Below are 8,286 nucleotides of genomic sequence, written 5' to 3' on the forward strand. Positions count from 1 at the left end.
GCTTCAACACTCTCTTCCCAAATGCTTGACACCTATTGCAAGACCTACACCAATGGTGAACATCCTTGTGCAAACTAGGCCATACATACCCCTCTTGCAAAATCTTATGCAAGGTGATCTGTAGAGCAAAATGGCCACCACATGCGCCTTCATGATTCTCTTCCAACACTCTGTAAAGCTCCTCCCACCAAGGTACACGTCTCAACACGAGATCAACCCCTTTCATGTATAAGACATCACCAATCAATTTGTACTTGTATGCTCTATGCACAAAGCCATACTTCTTAGACTTCTGAATCTCCTTTGGAATGATTCCTGTTAGCAAAAACTCCTCTTCTTGAGCCAAACTTTCGCGGCCATGATAAAGAGGTAAAGTGGTCCTCAACACAAATAGCTCCCTAATCATGCCTTGAGCTGCTTCATGTGCCTCTCCATTTAGAGCACGTTCAATGTGTCTGATGCTCCATGCTTCAAACTTTTTTAACAGGCCTTTAATTCTGAAGCACATTTCCTTCAATGAGGTGTTCTTGCTCTTCCACACACCCAGCACTTGCTTCACCACTAACAAGGCATCACCTTTTATGCTCAACCTTCAAACCCCATGCTTCAAACAAATTTGTAATCCGGCTTCCAAAGTAGCATATTCAGCCTCATTGTTACTATGAGCATCCAATTTGAACCCTCTCTTGCATACTAGCTTCCCCTCTGGATCATAAAGTGCTATACCCCCTGAAGCTGCATCATGGCTCTTTCTGTATGGGATATCACCTGGTGAACAGATTTCTAGCACTTGTTTGTTGATCCTTCTTGCATTTAATCTCCAATAAGGGTTCAAGATTACACCAACAGCTTTAAACAGTCAAGGGGACCAGTGAGACAGATGGAGTTCTGAAAGTATCTGGTTAATTTTCCTTTAGTCTAATACCCCTGATGCTCTATTTCACTTTTGCACCATCTCTCCCGTGATGCCACCCAATCTCAGGCTAGACCATGTCAGGGCTAATAGTTTGTTGTGTACCTCAAGCCCTTTCCCTTGACTACCATCAAAGAAACGTTTTTCCTTGTCTATCATATCCTTAGTCATGATAGCCCAAATCTGGTCTGGTTTTGCAATTGAGACCACAAACTTGACACAAAGGGCCTCAACATGAATCCTAGGGTTGAGAATTCCAAGGCCACCTTGGATCGACGGACGAGAGAAACCTTCCCACTTTGCCCATTGCCATGGCAACGAGGCTTTAATGTTGTTCCTCCATAATAATATTTTAATAGGTTTCAAAAACTCCTTCAAATTACATTTGGCTATTTTGAGAAGCGGGCTAGTGAAGGCAATATAGGGAAGCAAAAATGAGTTAATCACTCTGACCCAGCTCTAGAAGGGAAGCAACACATACTCCCATCTTCTCTTATTTTTTTTGGATCTTCTCCAAGACCCACTGAAAACTTGGCTTGTGTGGAGGGTCCACCCCCAAGGGGGACACCCAAATGCCAAAAGATCCTTCCTTTAAACACAGTCTCCCCTTATCAATCCAATGGATCACCTGTGTCGTTTTCTATCAGAGAGATCAATCTAGACTTTTCAATAATACAATTTGTGAAGCCAAATCAAAGGTTTTTACAATCTCAAGGGCCTTGCTGAGTGCCTGAGGGCAGGCTTCAAAAGGAGGAGAGAGTCATTTGCAAGCATCTTGGCCAGAAGTTGGTCGTTACTAGGAAAAGTTAACCCTTCAATTTCTCCTTATTAAGAAAAAACTTTGTAATTAGAGGATGGCAAATAGAAGAGGGTCCAAGGGGAACCCTCACTGGATAGAACTTTTGGATTCAAAGGAGCCCACAATTTTATCATTGAATAAGAGCTTAAATTGGTTTCTTGCAGAGTGAAAGCATGTTAACCTGTCATGCTTTTTCATGTCCCGGACAATGCTAACTAGCACAATTTTGACATATGCTAACTAGTACAATAACTTGAGCTACATCTCCAAGATCTATGATATATGATATATCAATAGAAAGCACTTGAAACAAGGAATCCAAATGTACAACCTCCGACAAATTTTGATATTATTTGTAAAAAATTTACCGGATGCCCAACTTTTTGAAGATGTGCTAACTTGAAACTGCTAACTAGCACAAAAAGCGCGAGAGGTTAACATGCTTTCACCCTGCACACAGAGTGTGTATAAGTTGATAGAGGCGAGTAGTGTGTATCAGTTGACATAGGCGAGTCCCAAAGCCCAATGCTTTCATGAAATCTTCAAATGAAGAAACACATAATCCTATCATGAGCCTTGTCTAGGTCTAGTTGAAGCAAAATACACTCCTACTTTGTGAAGGTTGTGTACTCAATGCCCACCATTGCTGTCAAGATATTGTCATATATTGACCTTCCTTTGATAAACCCTTCCTGATGAGGAGAGATGACTCTATCCAAGAGGGGGGAATTCTAAGAGTGACTGCCTTGGCAATGATTTTTTATGACACAACATAGTTATGGAATGCCATTGCTTAAGATGAGAGCAACAAGCCTATTTCAAGATAGGCTTTATAAGACCTCTTTTCACACTAGGATCAAACAACCCATTGACAAAAGCTTGGTTAGCCATATATGTGATTGGGACCTTGAGGTCCTCCTAGAACTCCTTGAATAATTCTGTGGTCAGGTCATCCCACCCAGGGGACTTCTCCTTTCCAAGAGCTTGCAATGTAAGCGAGCATTCCTCTTCAGAGAGTTCCATCTCAAGATGATTGGCTTCAGGTTGGGGAGTTCTCCTATTGACACTCTCAAGCAAGGTCACTCTTGCTTCTTCTTCCTTGGAGCGGTTCTCTGGCTGGCATTTAATGTGGCATAGATGATCAAGCATCATCCTAGCCATTCTTGATTTTCAAGGACTTAAAGAAATGTGCTTGATTAGTGGCCTCTGGCTGGAGGAAGGTCTCTTTGGATATCGATCTCACCCTTCTAACCTCCTTGAGTTGTTGTTGAAAGGACAACGTTTCCACGAAGATTCCATTAAGATTCCTCAAAGATTCTAAAGATTCCACATGAAGATGGTGATGAAGTAATGAAGATGAAGATGGATGCTGCAACACGAAGATACGAGTTCATGGACGTCATCAAATATCCCGTTATTATTATTTTGAGCCATTACGGCCACTTTTGTAATGTTTACGGGAACCTCACATTTTAAGTCGGCACTTGTATTTTGGCCATAGATGCTTGTATAATGAGTAAAGCCAACTCAGTTTCTTGTAATTAAGCTATGTAGAAGCCTAGGGACAATTCAAGTCATTTGGCCGGACATTAGGTTTGAAGGCTTGGTATATAAGCTAAAACCTAAGGCTTTGTAAAAAAGACATTACGTTATCTCAATTAATATGCAGTCGTGGGTTCTGCAGCACAGAGTAGTGAGCTTCACGCACACACACCGTCGCGCAACACAACACCAATTGTTTCCCTTACAACACTAGAGCTAACAAAGAATGTGTACTCCCAACAAGGAGGCATGAGTGTTGGTAGCTCTGACAAAATGACTTTAATGTTACAAAAATACTCTTCAAGCTCATCAGACCATGCAAATTCTACTTGTTGTGTCAACTTTTGCAAAGGATGAAGCAACTCCGAAGCTAAGTGAATAAAGCGTGACATATACTTCACTTTTTGAATGAATGATATGACCTCTTTGAGATTCTTGGGTGAGGGGAGCTCAATAAGAGCCTTTGCCTTTGAAGGATCCACCTCAATGCCTTTATAGGAAACCTTGTGACCAAGCAAGATCACTTCATCCTCAGCTATGTGACACTTGTCGGGGTTGAGTTGACCTCCCATGTCATAGAGCTTCTTTAAACCTTCTTCTACCCTTTGTAGATGCAATGATTTTGAGCTATAAATGCAAAAATAATCAATAAAAACCCTAATGGACTTTCCAAAGAATGCTTGAAACACCATGTTCATGAAGCGTTGGAAAGTTGCAGGAGCATTTGTCAGGCCAAATGGCATGACTCTAAAAGCATAACAACCCCAAGGAGTGATAAAGGTTGTTTTCAATTGATCCTCCAATGTGATACCTATTTGAAAGTAACCCGAGTAGCCATCACACACAGTGTACTTCTCATGACCAGCTACTTCATTTAGTATCTCATCCTGAAATGGGAGGGGAAAGTGATATCTTTTTGTTGCCTCATTAAGTGGACAATAATCCACAAACACCCTCCACTTGCCGTTTTTCTTAGGAGTGACAACAACGGGAGAGACCCACTCTGAATTCTCCACTGGATAAATGAAACCTGCTGCTAGAATCTTTCTTACCTCCTTGAGTAGAGCCTGCTCCTTAATGACTCCTAGCCTTCGTAGCTTTTGAGCCTTAGGTGTGGCCTCTGGCTTCAACTCAATCTTGTGTTGAACAACATCTACTCCACGCACATCGGTGTAGTCTATAGCAAAAAGCCTCGGAAATTTCCTTAGCACACATTTGAACTCCTCTCTTTCATCCTTTGTAAGTGTTGTAGACAACATACCTTCTAACATTCCTTCATCTTCCACCTTTTGGTTCTCTTGAGGACCTACCTCCTCCAAGCCTTGACAAGAGGTCTCTTGGTTGCTTGGCTTAAACCTTACCCCCATGACTTCGATGGAAGACTCCTCTTCAGTAATGCTGCCGCTACTTTCTTCTTCTGAAGTGCTATCGGTCCAACCTTCTTCCGTCTCACTTTGAGATGATTCTTCATGGAGCTCCTCTTGGTGTTGCTCCTTCATGTCAAAGACAACCTTCTTATGATTGTCATTCCTGCCAATTAATTTCCCACTCTCCCAATCCTGCAAAGCTCGCATTTTCATTAGCCATGGTCTTCCTAGGATAAATGGGTAACCATTTCCCTTGGTAGACATGACATAGAAATCCACTGCCTTCTTAATGCCAAAGGCCTCCACAAAAACATTTTTACAAATGCCTACGCACCTAGCCTTGCTATTGTTTGCCATTTTCACTTTGATTTCAGGTGTCTCATGGATGTGCATGCCTAGTCTTTGCATGAGCCCTTCTGTCATAATGCAAATTTGTGCACCCCCATCCACTAGACCTTTCCTAACCAATTTTCCTTTTATGTAACAATCTAGCACAGGTGTAATATCCTCGTTCATTTCAGCATGTGCAATTTTTATAACAGGAAAACTATCTTTTACCTTTCTCCTAGTGCTAACTGCCTTTGTTAAATCCCTCCTAACTTGTGGGCATAATGCAAGAAACTGAGGCCATGAGATATCAGGACCCTTACCTCGCATGTCTTCCAACAGGTTGTATGGAGCCATACCATGTCCAAGAGGGAAGTCTTGGAGATTGATACAACGTCGAGTCCTCTTAGCTTCCTTGGTCTCCTTTGCCTTCTTGCCTTGTCCATGGTCACTCTGTGATGGGACACCCTCTTTCTCTTTACCTTTTCCTCGGCCACGCTTAATGCCATTTGCTTCCATGTCAACCTCATTTGAGTTTGTCACCTCTACCACATGCACATTTGGATCTGGCAAAGGTGGAACTCCTTCTACCCCTTGTGGAGGTGGTCTTGGTCCATTTGGTCTTTGTAGAAGCCTTGGTTGTTGACAAGTTCCTTCACCTGCATTCATCACTGGGTAATTCAAGTTAGGTCTCCCTGGCTCCCCACGGGGCCAAGGACAATTATACATCCCATGTCCACACTCTCCGCAATTCCAACATTGCAAGACTCTCCTAGGTCGTGGATCTCGCTCTTCAGACTTCTTTGCTTGTCCCTTTGGACCTACAGCTTGTGCAAGGTGAATTGACAGGATGCTTAAAGATTCGTTTAACTTCTCAATTACTTCCGCCGTTACCTCAGGAAGCTCCCTCGATGTTGATGCTTGTGACTTACCTTTGGGTCTAAGACCTTCTATTGGAACCTCTCCCCTTAAGCACTTGAGTTTCCTATATTTCTCAGCAGCCCTAGTTTCAGCTGCATCAAAAGTAGTAGGTGTACCCGCCTCAACTTTTACCTTAAGGTCAGGAAAGAGTCCGGCTATGAACCTCTCCTTCTTTAAAATTTCTGCACCATCACCAGGGCTAGCAACATTTCGTATCCATAGAGCCCAAAGACGTAGAAACTCTTGCTTGTACAAGTAGTAGTCATCTAAGTATTTTTGCTTATGAGAAACAATGTCTTGCCATAGTTTTTGAGTGTTTTGGGGATCAAAGAAGTATCTCTTAAAACGATTCAAAACTTCTGTGTAATTCCCCTTAACTTCCTCAAGCAAGGAGTCAAACCAAGTACTAGCATCTTTCCTAAGGACCACCTCAAACATTTCTACACGTTCTTGATCGGTTACTATCCTCTTGATACGGCAAGACATCTTGAAATTTTCTAAAAATAATTCTGCATCCTCTCCAGGCTCTCCAAAGAAAAGAGGATATCCAGACATTTGGCGTTGGCTCTCCATTATTATGAAAGATTACAACACGAGTTACAATAAGGGATACAATAGAGATTTAGAACCACTCGCCTGCAAATGAAGAAGTAAGAAAATACCACTCTAGGTTTTCTTCTTCAGCTATCCAAGCTTCAATGAGGTCTCGATTTGTTTGATCAAAACAAAAAGGTAGACTATTGATGAGCTCTAAGAAGGGTTGAAATTCTTCAAAGCTAAGGCGATAAACAGAAATCTCTAGAACTTCATTTTCTGGATCCAAAAGAGCAACCACTTCCCAAGTGATAAATTGCACTTGTTCTACAATTCCCAACGCACAAGCGGTTTGTATAAAAACTAGATCTTCATGCTCGTCGAAGGCCGTGAGAAAGTAGCAATTGACTAGGAGCTCCTTTCCTTCGAGTTCCACACAGTCGGAGTGAGGCAACCTTCTCACAATTTCATAAAGAACATCCTCATCAAGTCCAATCAAGTTTGCAAGATTTAAAGACTCCACTTGTGCTACAAAATTCCTGGACAAAAACTCCTTAGGATTATGGTTAAATCATTCAAAACCATAAAGAGATTTACAATGTCTCGATGAACAAAGTGTCATAGAAAGTAGAGAGGGATGAGAATTTATACAAATTTGCAATCTTCTCTATGCTCTCTTTATTAAGACAAGCTCTGAATAGCTCCCTATCTCCTTTGTTGAAAGCGAAAGGAAGACTATTAATAAGACGCGAATGAGGGAAAAATTCACCAAATGTGAGTCTATGAAGCATGAACTCTGGCCGCAAGTCTCCTGAAGAGTCTTCCTCAATGGTGAAATGCACTCGCCAAACGCCAAATTTCACTCTATTTACCAATCTTAGGGCACACACTAGTTGGATGAATGCGCGGTCTTCCTTAGTGCCCAACAACAAGAGGAAAATGGAATCCACGCGTAGGACCTTCCGTCTTAACTTCACCACCCTCTTGTTATGAGGGAGATGCCTTACTACTTGCTCCTGCAACTCAATTGGTAATAGAGCTAGATCTCTAAGGATTGAACTTTCACTGCACACACATTCCCAGTTAGAACAAATGATCGTTTTTTGTTTCTTGTAACAACTTGGACAAAGAAAAAACAAACACTACAAGAGGTTGTGTGCTCTTGTGACGCTGTTAGCGACGGAAATACACTGGGTTTTTATAACCCCCGGCGTCGCTAAAACCGTCGCTAACAGCGTCGCTACGAGAGCGTCGCTATAGGCGTCGCTATGAGCGTCGCTATATAGCGACGCCTATAGCGATGCCTATAGCGACGCTCTCACAGAAGAGTATAGCGACGCATATAGCGACGCTACAGAGCCATAAATAGCGACGCTTATAGCGACGCCTGAGAGAATATTTTTTTGGTGGCAGGACATTGAATGCCCTGCCACCCATCAACCATATTGTACTTCAATGCCCTGCCACCCATCAACCATATTGTACTTGATTCACTTTTTAAAAAAAGTGCAAAGGTAGATAATAGACCCAAAATAGTCACCCACAAGACGCATTGTTTGCAAAATTGACAATTGTACACATCATAGGCAAACTGAATTGATTGGCAAATGTAATAATGACAATTGTACAACATCATAGGCATAAAGAATTGATTGGCAAAAGGAATTGCGGTGACAAATGTAATAATATACATGGTTCAAAAAGACATATAAAATCCGTCTCATGATACATAAGCTACGAGAAACCCTAAACTAATGCTATCTAGCTACGACTAAACTGACGTCGTCTAATCAGACGTCTCATCGCGTCCAAGCGGCGTATCTGTCGGATTCTGCAAAAAAAAGACAATAAGACAGTTTTCAGTAAATATAAACATATAACGA

This window comes from Adiantum capillus-veneris, chromosome 24 (assembly GCF_014529385.1).
Source record: "Adiantum capillus-veneris isolate H3 chromosome 24, ASM1452938v2, whole genome shotgun sequence".
NCBI lineage: Eukaryota > Viridiplantae > Streptophyta > Polypodiopsida > Polypodiales > Pteridaceae > Adiantum > Adiantum capillus-veneris.